General features: G+C 43.9%; 1 long non-coding RNA gene across 2 annotated transcripts in view; it reads right to left on the bottom strand.

Moving 5' to 3' along the window:
- The window catches only part of LOC145534874 (uncharacterized), a 51220-nt gene that overhangs the window by 5490 nt on the left and 29293 nt on the right, over nucleotides 1–16437 (bottom strand). For both annotated transcript variants that reach the window (XR_014075028.1, XR_014075029.1), the window contains exon 3: nucleotides 998–1047. This is a non-coding gene — a long non-coding RNA (uncharacterized LOC145534874). The remainder of the gene's footprint in view (nucleotides 1–997; nucleotides 1048–16437) is intronic.

Genomic DNA, 16437 nt, shown 5'->3' with positions numbered 1-16437 from the left:
TCCTAACACCTTTCATGCAGTGAGAAATCTCCCCAAACCCAACTGGGAAGGCAGCTATTAGTAGGCTTAACGTATTAGTAACTCAATTTAAATTGCATCTAGCTTATGTATTTAAAAATTTGGAGAACATTCTTAGGCCCTCTAAAATACTCTGAAAGGCTGCAAAGATTTTTCCCTAGGTCATCGTTAATTCATAATGTAATTGCCAAAAAGAAATAGTGTTGCAAAAAAACTATTACACAACACTAGTAGGTTTAGAAAGCATCACCGACTCAGTGGACATGAATTTGAGCAAACTCTGGGAGATGGTGGAGGACAGAGGAGACTGGCAGTTCATGGGGTTGCAGAGTCAGACACAGTGTAGCAACTGAACAACACGTTTCTTAAGCATTCATCAAAGCACTTTTATCTTTACCAGGTATAATACATAACAAGTAATAGAATCAGGCAAATCTTGACAATTTTTTTTTCCTAAGGGGCAAGTTTTAAAGAACACACCTAAGAATCTTACACTGTGATTCCTGACACCCTAACAAGCATGAGTTTAATTCTGAAAAATGCCACTTCAGAATAGGCATTTAAAATAACTCAAGTTTTACCATTCAAGTGTGTATTCTCAGCAAGCCTAGAAGTTTAAGACATCTCAAAATCTTTATCTATGCTGAGTTGATGTTGTTAGAATAGTTCCTTAGAAAACTGAAGTGTCCTTACACTTGGATTCTTTACTATGCACTTAAGGAATCAGTGAAGCAGCTGTCTGCTGTCAAACCAGCAGAGGCCACAAGAGAGCTATTTTTGGAAAATAATCAATGGGAACTAGGGGCTGAACACTATTATAGAAGAAAATTTATAGGCTAGATAGGATATAAATTAGAAACCTTTGGTACAGTAATGAGAGCTCACTTAGCAAAAAGCTTTCAACATAGTTGCTGTTGATTAAACCAATGACAGGCAAATACTTCATGGTCCTGACAAAAAATAATAAATATGTACTTACTAAGATCATGGCATCTGGTCCCATCACTTCATGGCAAATAGGTGGGGAAACTGTGGAAACAGTGAGAGACTTTATTTTAGGGGGCTCCAAAATCACTGTAGATGGTGACTGCAGCCATGAAATTAAGACACTTGCTCCTTGGAAGAAAAGCTATGACCAACCTAGACAGCATATTAAAAAGCAGAGACATTACTTTACCAAGAAAGGTCCAACCAGTCAAAGCTTTGTTTTTTCCAGTAGTCATGTATGGATGTGAAGTTGGACTATAAAGAAAGCTGAGCACCGAAGAATTGATGCTTTTGAACTGTGGTGTTGGAGAAGACTTGAAAGTCCCTTGGACTGCAAGGAGATCCAGCCAGTCCATCCTAAAGGAAATCAGTCTTGAATATTCACTGGAAGGATTGGTACTGAAGCTGAAACTCCAATACTTTGGCCACCTGATTCAAAGAACTGATTCATTTAAAAAGACCCTGATGCTGGGAAAGATTGAAGGCAGGAGAAGGGGACGACAGAGGATGAGATGGTTGGATGGCATCACCGACACGATGGACATGAGTTTGAGTAAACTCTGGGAGTTGGTGATGGACAGGGAGGCCTGGCGTGCTGCAGTTCCATGGGGTTGCAAAGAGTCGGACGCGACTGAACTAAACTGAACTTATATACTGGGCATTTATATACAAGAGATATGTGACATCAGTTATTATCCAGTAGAAGACCAGACATCAACATACAAAGATGCCCAAGAGGTCAAAGAAGCTTGGACTGAGTGCCAAAGAAATATTAAGGATAAATAGAACTTGAACCTTGCCTTCGGATGAATTAACCTTGAGAAGGAGAGACAACACAGTCTAAGTTGGGAAATGACCCCAAATGTGGAAATGCTAAAATACTAAGGAGCTCTGGACATAATTTGGTTCTGGCCCCTCGCTTTGTAATGAGGAAAGGAAAGCCCAAAGAGAGTGACTTGAAAGGTCCCAACAGGCTGGAACAAGACTAGTCTGGGGCCTCGGTCTGGTGCTCTTTCCCCTTGAAGCATACTGCCCACAGATAAATTAGAGCTTGAGAGGAGGGCCATGGGGCATTATTAGTGAGAGAGGCAATAAACTTGCTTTTTAAAGGCAAGTCTTATAAATAGAGATTGGACTTGAGTCCGTAGTCCTGTGGTTTTCAAACCGTTAATAGCAGATCCCATTATTCAAATTAAATCAGTTTACATAGAATATCAGTAATCAGTATTTTAAATGCACATATTTATGTTAAGCATTCAAATCTGTCCCCTTATAAATCCAATCAGTGTGTGTGCGCGCACACGCACACTCAGTCATGTCTGACTGTTTGCGACCCTATGGACTGTAGCCCGCCAGGCTCTTCTGTCCATGGGATTCTCCAGGCAAGAATACTAGAGTGGTTGCCACTTCCTACTCCAGGGGATCTTCCCAACCTAGGGATCGAACTCATGTCTCTTGCATCTCCTGCATTGACAGGCAGATTCCTTACCACTGAGCCACCTGGGAAGCCCCAATCACTGAGGCTAGATAAACACAAAATTCTGAGATGAATTATGGACAGCTGGTTACATCAGCCTCAGCATCCATGATATCCTAGTCAAATGCTTCTTGTGCCCCAATTCAGTTAAATCAGAGTATCTGGGGGTATAGTCTAGGCATCAGTTTTCTGGGTTTTTTTTAAACCTTCTTAGGTGATTCTAGTGTGCAGCCACATCTGAGAACCACTACCCTAAGTCACTGTTGCAGACTAGTTACATTGTATTTGAACTTTAGTGTACATCAGAATCACATGGAAGGTTTATTAAATCAGATTTCTCGACCCCAAAGTGAGAAGAGGCCCCAAATTTAATTTTCATACTGTTCCCAGATGATAACTAATGCTGCTAGTATAATAACCGCAAGTACCTAATTATGAAAGTCACCCAGATACTTAATAGAGATTCTTGGGCTCGTCTTGTGAGAATTTTGATTCAGGTGTAGCTTGAGCATTTTTTAAAATTCTCAGATTATTATGAGTCAAATCTAAGAAATACTGCTTAAGACAACAGCAAAAACTAAATAGCAACATGTTGAGCTTTCAAACATCCTCTGACAAAAAGATTGAGTTGGGTAATAATGTGTTCATTTAGATATAATCATCAGGCAGCCGTATACATAAGATGAGTTTGTGTGAGGGACAAGGAGTAATCACATACATTACTGCTACTGTTTGGTGTCCGGCTGGAAGGGCTGAAGCTCTAATACTTTGGCCACTTGATGCACAGAACTGACTCTAGAAAAGACCCTGATGCTGGGAAAGATTGAAGGCAGGAGGAGAAGGGGATGACAGAGGATGAGATGGTTGGATGGCGTCACTGACTCAATGGATATGAGTTTGCGCAAGCTCCGGGAGATGGTGAAGGACAGGGAAGACTGGTGTGCTGCAGTCCACGGGGTCAGAGTCAGACACGACTGGACAACTGAACAACAACAACAACAAATTTAGTAATCTGCCAAGGAATCGGGCTTCCCAGGTGGCGCTAGTGGTAAAGAACCCGCCTGCCAATGCAGAAGACATAAGAGACGTGGGTTCGCTCCCTGGGTTGGGAAGACCCCCTGGAGAAAGCAATGGCAACCCACTCCAGTATTCTTGCCTAGAGAATCCCATGGACAGCCTGGTGGGCTACGGTCCATAGGGTCACAAAGAGTCGGACACAACTGAAGAGACTTGGCATGCACATCAAGGATGAAGAACATCTAGGCCAAGAAGATGGCAGTAGGAATGGGGAAGAAATTTAAGCCACCACTTACTGATTGTTACCAGAACTTGGCAGCTGAGGGAGGATACGAAGATGAATATGACAGTTTCTCAGTGAGCTGGTAACTAACTCAGTGGTAACAAGGGATATAACAGAATCAATTAGATGGGGTCTCCCACTGGAAATGAGAAGAGACCCTAGTTTTACGTCATTTATATTGTAAAACACTTATATTCATCTCTAATTCTAAAGCAAAGTTTTACATATTAGAGAATCCAGTAACAGTTTATGAACATTTGCCCAGCAAAAGGAATTTATTAAATCATAGCCCAGATTAACGTATAGGGCAGTAACAGCTGGCCTCGAGTTCCCTTCTAAGACATTTCCCTCTCAAATGTTACTTTACTCTCCACTCAAATTCAAGGATGCCTATTATCCAGCTGAAGATATGTACAAGAGACTTTTTTTCTTTAATATTTATCCTTCTATTATTTATTCACTCAGATAATCATTCATGCTGACTCTGGGCCCTTTCAGTTTTATTTAACGTTTCCGAAGGTTGGTAAGAACTAATAAGAGATGAAACTCAGACCAACCTCAGGTCATACTGGGCTGCACTCCGCAGGCCTACAAGCCTTGTAGTTGCCCAGCCTCGAGACTGAAGGAAGAGCCCCAAGGCAGGGAGAGAGACAGTGATTTACTGGATAGGGGATCCTACCTGTCTGAGACAAAAGATCACCCTACCGTGTATGACAGATGACAGGCAGGCCATGGCAACAATCTTCTCCACTCAGAGGAGTAGGCTACCATTTATAGGCGGGACTGACCTCAGGTTGGCTCATCAGTTACCAAGGAAACTAGCAACTGGGGCAGGTCCCTCCCAGCCCCTCAGATTAACCACCACCACAAGGGTAGCTGTTTCCCTTTAATAAACTAGCAGTTGGAGCTGTTCTGGCCTGAGGACTAGAGTAATCACTAGCTGGGGCAGAGGACAAGCTCGTTCCTGTGAACAGGGACTGGTTGATCAGGGGATGTACAAAGAGCAAGAGAACAACCATCTTGAGTGGCCTGACCATACCCTCCACCCCACATACCCTGCATAACCCTTACAGTTTTGATTAACTCTCTTCTGAGATATCCCTGGAGTCAATACATAGTTGTGCCCTGCAACCAAATACTGCAAATGCAATAAGACAACATAAGCCACAGTATCAAGAATCTAAGAAAGAGGACAAACTGCAGAGCCCCGTGGCTTATCAGGTCACTTTTCATGGAGTTCCAGAAAACAGAATCTCGCTCTAGTTCCAGCAGTCAAACTCAGTTTCATAGTGAGGCCACCACTGTTGCTCAGTCCACAGACAGATTCCCTCTGCTCAGACTAGGGATAAAATTTAAGATTTCTTTTCAGGGACGGCCATGACCATTAAACAGAATACTGGCAGTCTCAGCTTTCTGAGATTATACCACCTCTGCAACCACGTCCCGGCCTGCAGAACCATACGACTCAGCTGCCTTTAGTCCTCACAGTTCATCCACCCTTAGTCCAAAGGCTTTGGTCTGTGTTCGCCAGCCATCACCCTGCAGTCAGATGAGCCACAAGCCATGGTGCTGCTACTTTTAAACTTGAAAGAGACTCTGAGATTAACAGGATATCATCAGTATAACGGAAGAGCTTTCTTTTCCATCATCTCCCATGGTGGTCAGCTGCCACAGGGTCCCACATGTTACCTCACATGCCACCTCAGGATTTCCCCAGCAATGTTCCATTCCACATCCTTATTTCCCAACATCTCAGGGTTTACACAAGTTTCCTCAGCCTCCTATTTGCTCACCAACTGTTGGGCTGCTCCCCAAAGGTCTGAAAGCCTATGGTTGCCCAGCCTTGAAGATAGAGAAAAAGCCCAGAGACAATGACTTATCAGACAGGGGGATCTTACACGTCCAAAACAAAGGGTCCTGGAGTGACACTCCACCTCTCTGGGCAGGCGAGCCATGGTAGCAACCTTTGCCACCTGGGGGAGGAGGCTACCATTTATTTATAGGGGGAATTGACCTCAGATTGGCTCATGAGTTACCAGGTCAACTACCAGGGTCAGTCTCTCTCAGCCCCTCAGGTTAACCACCATCACAAGGGTAGATATTTCCCTTTCAAAAGCTAGCAGGTGAAGTCGTTCTAGCCTAAAGACTAGAACGATCACTAGCCTGGGCAGAGGGCAATCCCATTCACGTGAGCAGGATGCTAGTCCAGTGGGGGATATACAAAGAGCAAGATAACAGCCATCTTGAGTGGCCTGACCATACAGACCATATGATCTACTTCAGTAAGATAGCTGAGAGGGAAAAAAGTAGACTCAAATAAGGGTGAAAGGGGTTTCTAGTGATCCAGGCAATGGTTTAACAAACCGAAGTCAGTAATTCTTGGAAAAAGAAAGGCAAGCTAGGGAAAGCCTCTACATTTAAATGAGAGAAGGGAATTCAGATTTCCAAGTGGGACAGATCAGGAAAAAAACCATCTCTAAGTGCCCTAGAGCTGCTGAAGAGATAATGGCTGGAGATACTAAGGTTATAGAGAGACAAGATGCCAACAGGGGAGCTGTATTCTGCTATCTGTGTTCCCCTGGGGAGGAGGCTGAGGCCAGAGGGTCTCTTCCAGGAAGAGGGGAGAGCCCGACAGGAGCGCCGGGGGTCTCCCAAGGCTGCAGTGACAGAACTGGAGACTGAGGAGCCTCCTTCAGCTTTCCCCTCAAGGTGTCAGTCACATGTTGAAGTTACACTAGAAGGAGGCTAAAAGCTGTGCTAGAAATCTCAAGATAATAGCTAAAATGTTAACTTTTATGTATTTTATCACAATAAGAAAAAAATTTTTTTAAGTTTTCAACAGACTATCTCTGATGCTAATTTATGGTTGTGGTTGTTTTAATCGCTAAGTCGTATCCGGCTCTTTGTGACCCCATGGACTATAGCCCGCCAGGCTCTTCTGTCCATGGGACTTCCCAAGCAACAAGACTGGAGCAAGTCACCATTTCCTTCTCCAAAGGATCTTCCTGATCCAGGGATTGAACCTGCAGCTCCTGCACTGGCAGGTAGATTCTTGACCACTGAGCCAAAAGATGCTAAAGAGACCAACAAAGTTCAGGGCTTCCCATGACTCCTAGTTGAAACAGTTATCTAACTTACCAGATTAACTACCTACCATATTCTTAGCTGGAAAGCCTGGTGGGCTATGACATAGGAACAGGGGCTGTGAGGGAAGGCCTTGCTGAGAAGATCAGAAAGAAGAGAGGTGAATGTGGGAATCTCTGGGAGAAGATCTTCTCAAACAGAATAGCGACATGAAACCCATGTGGTAGAGGCGTGTTGTTGGCATGTTCAGCTCTTACCTGGAGCAGAGGGAACCAGGGAATCTGGGGGGGAGATGTGGTCAGAAAGAAAGGCAAGGACAAGATGATGTGGTGCCTTGTGCCCAGAAAGGGCTGGGCTTTAGTTTAAGTGATAAATGGAATCATAAGGAGAGAGGATGTGATCTGACCTGGCCTGTTTTAAAAGGATGATTCAAGCTGATGTGAGAAAGGGCTGAGATAATGCGGGGGTGGGGGGTGGGCACAGTGGGAGCAGAGAGTCATAGATTACTGCAGCTGTCCTGTGCAAGATGGTGGTTTAAGAGTTGGTTATTTGAAGGCTGAGCATCAGTAGGATTTACTGGTGGTTTAGTCACTAAGTCACGTCTGGCTCTTTGAGACCCCATGGACTGTAGCCCGCCAGGCTCCTCAGTCCATGGGATTTCCCAAGCAAGGGTACTGGAGTGGGTTGCCATCTCCTTCTCCAGGAGTCTTCCTGACCCAGGGATCAAACCCAGGTCTCCTGTATTGCAGGTGGATTCTTTACCAACTAAGCTACCAGGGAAGCCCTGAGTGATTTTAAAACGTCTACGGTATGATTCTTCTCCCTTTGTTTCTTGATGAGTCTGGCTAATGGTTTGTCAATTTTGTTTATCTTCTCGAAAAAACCAGCTTTTAGTTTTGTTGATTTTTGCTATGGTCTCTTTTGTTTCTTTTGCATTTATTTCTGCCCTAATTTTTAAGATTTCTTTCCTTCTACTAACCCTGGGGTTCTTCATTTCTTCCTTCTCTAGTTGCTTTAGGTGTAGAGTTAGGTTATTTATTTGATTTTTTTCTTGTTTCTTGAGGTACGCCTGTATTGCTATGAACCTTCCCCTTAGCATTGCTTTTACAGAGTCCCATAGATTTGGGGTTGTTGTGTTTTCATTTTCATTCGTTTCTATGCATATTTTGATTTCTTTTTTGATTTCTTCTGTGATTTGTTGGTTATTCAGAAACGTGTTGTTTAGCCTCCATATGTCGGAATTTTTAATAGTTTTTTTTCTGTAATTGAGGTCTAATCTTACTGCATTGTGGTCAGAGAAAATGATTGGGATGATTTCAATTTTTTTGAATTTACCAAGGCTAGATTTATGGCCCAGGATGTGATCTATCCTGGAGAAAGTTCCGTGTGCACTTGAGAAAAAGGTGAAATTGATTGTTTTGGAGTGGAATGTCCTGTAAATATCAATTAAATCTAACTTGTCTATTGTATCATTTAAAGTTTGTGTTTCCTTGTTAATTTTCTGTTTAGTTGATCTATCCATATGTGTGAGTGGGGTATTAAAGTCTCCCACTATTATTGTGTTATTGTTAACTTCCCCTTTCATACTTGTTAGTATTTGCCTTACATATTGTGGTGCTCCTATATTGGGTGCATATATATTTATAATTGTTATATCTTCTTCTTGGATTGATCCTTTGATCATTATGTAGTGTCCTTCTTTGTCTCTTTTCACAGCCTTTATTTTAAAGTCTATTTTATCTGAAATGAGTATTGTGACTCCTACTTTCTTTTGGTCTCTGTTTGCATGAAATATCTTTTTCCAGCCCTTCACTTTCAGTCTGTATGTGTCCCTTGTTTTGAGGTGGGTCTCTTGTAGACAGCATATATAGGGGTCTTGTTTTTGTATCCATTCAGCCAGTCTTTGTCTTTTGGTTGGGGCATTCAACCCATTTACATTTAAGGTAATTATTGATAAGTATGGTCCTGTTGCCATTTACTTTGTTGTTTTGAGTTCGTGTTTAAACACCCTTTCTGTGTTTCCTGTTTAGAGAAGATCCTTTAGCATTTGTTGGAGAGCTAGTCTGGTGGTGCTGAATTCACCAGACCAGCTCGCAAACAATTAATCTCAAAAATATACAAGCAACTCCTGCAGCTCAATTCCAGAAAAATAAATGACCCAATCAAAAAATGGGCCAAAGAACTAAACAGACATTTCTCCAAAGAAGATATACGGATGGCTAACAAACACATGAAAAGATGCTCAACATCACCCATTATTAGAGAAATGCAAATCAAAACCACAATGAGGTACCATTTCACACCAGTCAGAATGGCTGCTATCCAAAAGTCTACAAGCAATAAATGCTGGAGAGGGTGTGGAGAAAAGGGAACCCTCTTACACTGTTGGTGGGAATGCAAACTAGTACAGCCACTATGGAGAACAGTGTGGAGATTCCTTAAAAAACTGGGAATAGAACTGCCATATGACCCAGCAATCCCACTGCTGGGATTGCTGAGGAAACCAGAATTGAAAGAGACATGTGTACCCCAATGTTCATCGCAGCACTGTTTATAATAGCCAGGACATGGAAGCAACCTAGATGTCCATCAACAGATGAATGGATAAGGAAGCTGTGGTACATATAGACAATGGAATATTACTCAGCCATTAAAAAGAATACATTTGAATCGGTTCTATTGAGATGCATGAAACTGGAGCCCATTCTACAGAGTGAAGTAAGCCAGAAAGAAAAACACCAATACAGTATACTAATGCATGTATATGGAATTTGAAAGACAGTAACGATAACACTATATGCGAGACAGAATAAGAGACACAGATGCATAGAACAGTCTTATGGACTCTGAGGGAGAAGGTGAGGGTGGGACATTCTGAGAGAATAGCACTGAAACATGTATATTATCATATGTGAAACAGAACACCATTCCATGTTCGATGCATGAGACAAATGCTCAGGGCTGGGGCAATGGGATGACCCAGAGGGATGGGATGGGGAGGGAGGTGGGAGGGGGGTTCAGGATGGGGAACACATGTAAACCCATGGCTGATTCATGTCAATGTATGGCAAAAACCACTACAATATTGTAAAGTAATTAGCCCCCAACTAAAATAAATAAATTTATTAAAAAAAAAATAAAAGGTCTAAGGTAAATGAAGAGTTAGTTGTTATTGTTTAGTCGCTAAGCCATGTCCAACTCTATGCAGTCCCATAGACTGCCACATGCCAGGCTCCCTTATCCGGAGTTAGGGGTCACTCCAGAGTTTTTGGCTCCAACGTAGCTGCTCTGAGTGTGAGACAGGCCGATGACCAGGGTTCCACATTGGGGCATCAGTGGTGCATGGCCCTTCTGTACAGACCCACACTCAGAGGAGGCGGGGGCTTCACTTAATCCCTGTTCTAAGGTAGCTTTGGGGGTGGCTTCATGAAGCTCACAAAAGGAGCCCCTAAGGAGCATGCAGCAGGAAAGACACTCAGGATTCAACACAGTGCCTTAAATGTGGAAGGATTTAATATATGTTTGTTGAATGAATAAATGATGAGCAAGATGGAGAACCAGAAAAACTGTAAAATGAGAAGAGTGGACAATATGACCTTGTCAGTCCCACCTAGCTTCATCAGCTTCTCACAATGAAATGACTGACACTTTTCAGGAGGGCAGACTGAAGAGGAGTTAAAAGAATGGCCTTCAGAGCCAGACAAACCAGGGCAGGAGTAACAGCTCTGTCACTTAGAGTATGACATGGCCAGTGCATGCAAATTCTCCAAGTTTTCTGCACCTTCAAGGTACAAGGTTATTGTGGGGATTGAATGAGATGCTATAGGAACTTACTACAGGGCCTGGTACCTAGTAACTCTTTAAGTACTGAGAGCTGTTATCATTACTGTCAGTATTGCAGAGGTAGTAGTGATGAATCAGAAAGCCTCTTAGAGAAGTCAGAATTTGAGCTGAGCCTTAACAACTAGGTAGAATTTAGAGGGGGCTTCCCAGGTGGCGCTAGTAGTAAAGAACCTGCTTACCAATACAAAAGATGCAGGAGACGTGGGTTCAATCCCTGGGTTGGGAAGATTCCCTAGAGAAGGGCATGGCAACCCCTCCAGTGTTCTTGCCTGGAAAATCCCATGAAGAGACGAGCCTGGCAGGCTATAGTTCATGGGGTCACAAAGAGTGGACACAACTCAGTGAGTGAGCACACACACACACAGGATTTACAGAGAACCAGGGGAGCAAGATGGGACAGAGGGGTCATACAGGGAAAGGTTCATGGAGGCAGGAGAACAGGACGGGTATTTCAGGCAGTGGTGGGGGCTCCAAGGAAAAGAGAATTACCAGGTAGGAGAGACCAAGGAAGTCACGGCCCATAGGCCACACATGGGTGCTTAAGTTGCGATCTCTAAGGAAAATTGCACAAAGGAGGCTCTGTGACCCCAATACTCTCTAAGCCACTGGATCCTCGCCACTTCCTAAATGTTCAAACTCTGGAGGCTGGTTACAGAGCAGGTGTCACTTCTAAGCCATAGAGTCATTTCAAATGCTGCCATTTTTAAAAAATTAATTTAGTTCTATAAACTTTATTCCATAGATATGAATTGACCACTACTCATTAGCTCATATTAAAGTCAGCAGAGACCAAAGGCAAAAGTGGAAACGTCTTCCCACGCCCAGATGAAAAAGACCAAAGTAGCACTTTGAGAAGAACACACACAAAGGGATTTTCCAAAACGTGTACAACCTTGTTTTATAATTCAGGGCTTGAAAGAGAAGCCAGGTGGCCTATCTGCAGAAGCAGCACTCAGGAGGCTGATAACTCAGCTCATGGGTGTGCATTTCAGGTACAAAGTGTCTGCTGGGGTGCCCAGGAAAGTAAGTTGGGGGACAGGGGTAGCCAAGTTAACCTGATACAGCTGCTGAATTATCCAGACACTCCCTGGAACAACCCTTGCCCCCTCTTTCAACATAGAAAACAGATGAAAGCCTCCTCATCAGGAAAACTACAGTGGGAGGCATGTCAAGGTGACTTGCCCCCAAAATACTAAAACATGACCTACATAAGTAACATCCAAACACCTCAAAGGGCTTCCCTGGTGGCTCAGATGGTAAAGAATCCACCTGCAATGCAGGAGACCTGGGTTAGATCCCCAGGTTGGGAAGATCCTCTGGAGAAGGGAATGGCCACCCACGCCAGTATTCTTGCCTGCAGAATCCCATGGACAGAGGAGCCTGGTGGGCTACAATCCATGGAGTTGCAAAGAGTTGAACATGACTGAGCAACCAGCAAAAAAAAGAAACACCTTCAAGGGAGAACAGTGTGGAAATGTTAGAAATACGATCACCCAGGAAATCAGCCATGTAAGTGAAGATGTACATCGTGGATCGACATGTCCTTTGACCATGTAAATATTGCATGTCTTTCATTCATTAGCAGCTGAAATAAAAACCTACAGCCTTTCGTCACAAGGAGATAACCCACTGCTATGTGGATTTTTTTCTCCCTCCTCCAATCATTTAATCAGTCGATTCCTCTGACTTGCTCTCAGCTGTCAGACCCCTGATGTCACTTCAGGGCTCCAGAATCACCCCCATATGCCTGTGATCCTAGTGAGCTGCTCCTCCTCACAGGTTTCTTTCTTTCTCGTCGGTTTCCTCCAGAACTCCTGGAGGCTCCTGTTCAGGTGTGAGCATGCCTACCTCCCACACTGAACACTCTAACGGTCATTCTCACCTGGACAGCAATTCAGTTCTCAGGTAACCAGCTGCCATGGTGAAAAAGGAGAAAAGTGTCTTGGGGCAGGGTTTTCTGGATGGTGACAGCTGAAGGGAAGAATACGAGGTCCAGTGAACTCGCTGTGGAGCAGAGAGATCAGGGAATTACCCAGAAAATGCAGTGGAGCGGAATCCAGCCTGAGAGCTGCAACTTGTGAGCCCGCATACCTAGAGCCCCTGCTCCACAACAAGAGAAACCACTGCAGTGAGAAGCCCTCACACCACAGCGAGAGAGAAGGCCCTGCTTGTCACAACTAGACAAAGACTGCATGCAGCTAGACCCAGCACAGCCAATAAATAATAAATTAATTTTTTAAAAGTGTCCTTGCTGAAGCAGTAAATATTAATTGTATTAAATTTTATCATCTTTGTAATATTTTGTATAGGGATGGTTGTCTTGAGGTAAAGCACTTGGACAACTGAGTGGCAAGCCCAACTGTCACGCTGATGATTTATGCTCTTTTAGTGAAAACTGTAATGACATAGGTGTGGCTTCACATGCAGTTGTGAGATATAATACACAGAGATCTCATGAACACTTAACTCAGGTTCCCATTATGGTAACATCTTGCAAAACTATAGCCCAGCATCACAGCCAGGAGACTGCCTTCAACACTAGCCTCCCGTCTCAGTCAGATCTCCCAGGTTTCATCTGTACATCTGTGTGTGTGTGTGTGTGTGTGTGTGTGTGTGTGTGTGTGTGTGTGTATTTAGTTGTACAGTTTTATCACATGCTTGGGTATCCACCACAGTCACCTGACAACTGTTTTCCATTTCTAAGCTTTTCTCATTTCAAAGATGTTACATAAAGTGGAATATAGAGCCTGTACCACTTTGGGATTGGCTTTGTTCACTCAGCATAATGCATCTAAATTGTTGCACGCATCAATACTTCATTCCTTCTTATTGCTGACTGCTGTTCCACAGTGTGGATGTACCACAGTTTGTTTATCCTGTTGAAGGACATCTGGGCTGTTTCCACTTAAGGGCTATTACAAATAAAGCTGATATGAACATTCACACACTGATTTTTGTGTGAACACAAACTTTCATTTCTCCGGGAAAATGCCCAAGAGAGTCATTACTGGATCGTATGACAATAGCATGATTTGTTTTATAAGAAACTGCCAAACTGTTTTCCAGAATGGTTGTAGCTTTTACATTCTCACCAGCAATGTATGAGTGATCAACTTCTCTTCATCCTTGTCAACAACACCAAACATCAAATTGTTATCACTATTTTAGGCACTCCAACAGATATAGAGATAGCTCATTGTGGTTTTAATTTGCATTTCCTTGAAGGCTAATGATGCTGAAAATCTTTTCATGTGCTTATTTGCCATCTGTATATCATCTGTATTCAGAACAGCTTTTGCCCATTTTCTGATTGGATTTTTTTTTAACTGTTGAAAATGATTTTTATTGAAGTGGAAATTTGCTTACTTTTCTCAATAGGAAGTCCATCTTGTAAAATTCACTTAAGTGGAAGTTAGCTTTACCCCAGAGCAGTTTCAGAGGTGGTGCTGAGGGTTGTTTATGCCTGCTTGGTAAGTACTAGGGTTGTTTTTTTTTATCTTTATTTATTTATTTTTGGCTGCACTGTATAGCTGCACGAGGGCTTTCTCTAGTTGTGGTACCTGGGCTTCTCGCTGCAGTGGCTTCTCTTGTTGTAGAGCACAGGCTCTAGGTTCACGGGCTTCAGTAGTTACGTCCCGGGGCTCTAGGACTTGGGCTCCATAGTTGTGGCACAGGGGCTTAGTTGCTCTGTGGCACATGGGCTCTTCCCAGAGCAGGGATTGAACTCAGGTCCCCTGTAGTGGCAGGTAGATTCTTTACCACTGGACCATCAGGGAAGCCCTAGTACCAGTTTTTAAGATAGGATCAGAAAACAATAAAGCATGTTGACTCCTTACATGCTTAGGTTTTCCTGCCTTCTAGAGATAAAGATTCACACACACACACACACTCACACCCCTCCCACAACTCTGCTGATTTATACCCATTTCTCTGAGCAAAAGGATGCCAAGCCCAGGTGAAGATAGAGACTGAAGTGGCTTGTTTCCACCCAGAGCACCTGCACACTCTGTTCCACAGCGATGGTCTTGAGGATCACCTGGGCACAGCACAGCAGGTTCCTCCCGGGTGATCACTAGCTCACTCTGTAGAAACCAGGTCCAGAACAGACTCAGCTTCCAGGGGATGTGGATGAGAGTTAAGGAATGGATGGCAGATGCCTGTAAACTGAGGGTCTGGAGGCTAGGAACCGGAAAGCAGTCAGCGTGGAGGAAGGTGACTGGTGTGCATTATCCAACCTTAGTCAGCAATCCCAATCCTTCAGTTCTCTGCCGCTACCTACCCTATCAAGGCTCTTAACATATCAGCACCAGCCAGCACTCCACAATGTAGAAAGCTTTTCTAAGCCTAACAAAAGACCTTAAAAATGTATCTGGAAGTGCTCTTCATTGCAAGCTTTGATTCCACTGTCCACCCATCCTTTGATGTCACATAAAAAGATTCGTCACGCTAACCTTGTCCTGCTGAACACCACTCTACCACTTGCTCAGAGGAACTGAAGATAATCTGCTTTCTCCTTCAGAAAAAAAAAAAGACAAAACTTTTCCCATTTGCATTCTCTTTTCAGTTCCTCTTAGAAGATATGTGGACAGGGAAACACCCTGATTGGTTATGCTATTTTTAAATGAATTTCTAATAGCAAATAATTTGTTCCATCTGGGGAAAGGCCGATGGCATGTTCAACAACCAGGCATGAATCAGGATGGATTACTGCCAGCATTTAAAAAAAAAAGTTTATTTAGATCCACATTGCACTGGTCATTCCGTGTCATTGGCATTTCCTGACCCTAAAGAAAGGCCAGGCCCTTGGCTGCTCCTCTCATCCCTTGGGGCTTCCCTGGTGGCTCAGTTGGTAAAGAATCTGCCTGCAGTGCCGGTGACCCTGGTTCAATTCCTGGGTCAGGAAGATCCCCTGGAGAAGGGATACGCTACTCACTCCAGAATTCTGGCCTAGAGAATTCCATGGACTATATAGTCCATGGGGTCACAGAGGCAGACACGACTGAGCGACTTATAACCCTCAACCCTTGAGGCCACTTGCCTATCACAATATCAAAGACATTTCATTCACCAGCCCTCCACTCCTCCGTGGTTTCTGCCAGAAGTTTCAGGGTGGCTGTGGTGCGGGCCATGGTGGTTCACACTGTGGGGCTAGTGAACTTAACCCACCCATCAGCAAAGGCATGAGGTGGTGTCACACACCAGTGGCCAGGCTTTTGGCCTCTCTGGGTGCTGTTCCCAAAGCACACAGCCTCTCATTGGAGAAGAGGGAGCAGAAACAGCCAGCAAGTGTGTAGGGAGAACAGAGATAAGATGGGTCCTCGGGTCTCATTTTGACCCATCCAGCTCTCATCTGCCCTCCAGGGCCTCCAGAATTAAAGGCATTCATAAAAAGGAAGGGAAGAGCAGTCACTTGTACACCCATGTTTATAGCAGCATATTCACAGCAGCCAAAAGGTGGAAACAACCCAATTGTCCCTAAATGAATGAATGGATAAACAAAACCTGTGGTATAACTGTCAGTGGGAATGTGAATTGGTGCAGCCACTATGCAGAACAGTATGTGTGCATGCATGCATGCTAAGTCACTTCAACTGTGTCCGAATCCATGCAACCCTACTGTTCCTCGTCAGGCTCCTCTGTCCAGGGGATTCTCCAAGCAAGAATACTGGAGTAGGTTGCCGTGCCCTCCTCCAGATCTTCGCAACCCAGGGATCGAACCTGCATCTCT

The sequence above is a fragment of the Giraffa tippelskirchi genome, chromosome 14 (assembly GCF_054371585.1).
Source record: "Giraffa tippelskirchi isolate mGirTip1 chromosome 14, T2T-mGirTip1v1.2.pri, whole genome shotgun sequence".
Classification (NCBI taxonomy): Eukaryota; Metazoa; Chordata; class Mammalia; order Artiodactyla; family Giraffidae; genus Giraffa; species Giraffa tippelskirchi.
Note: the sequence above shows the minus strand (reverse complement) of the source record. Positions and strands in the feature narration are given on the sequence as shown.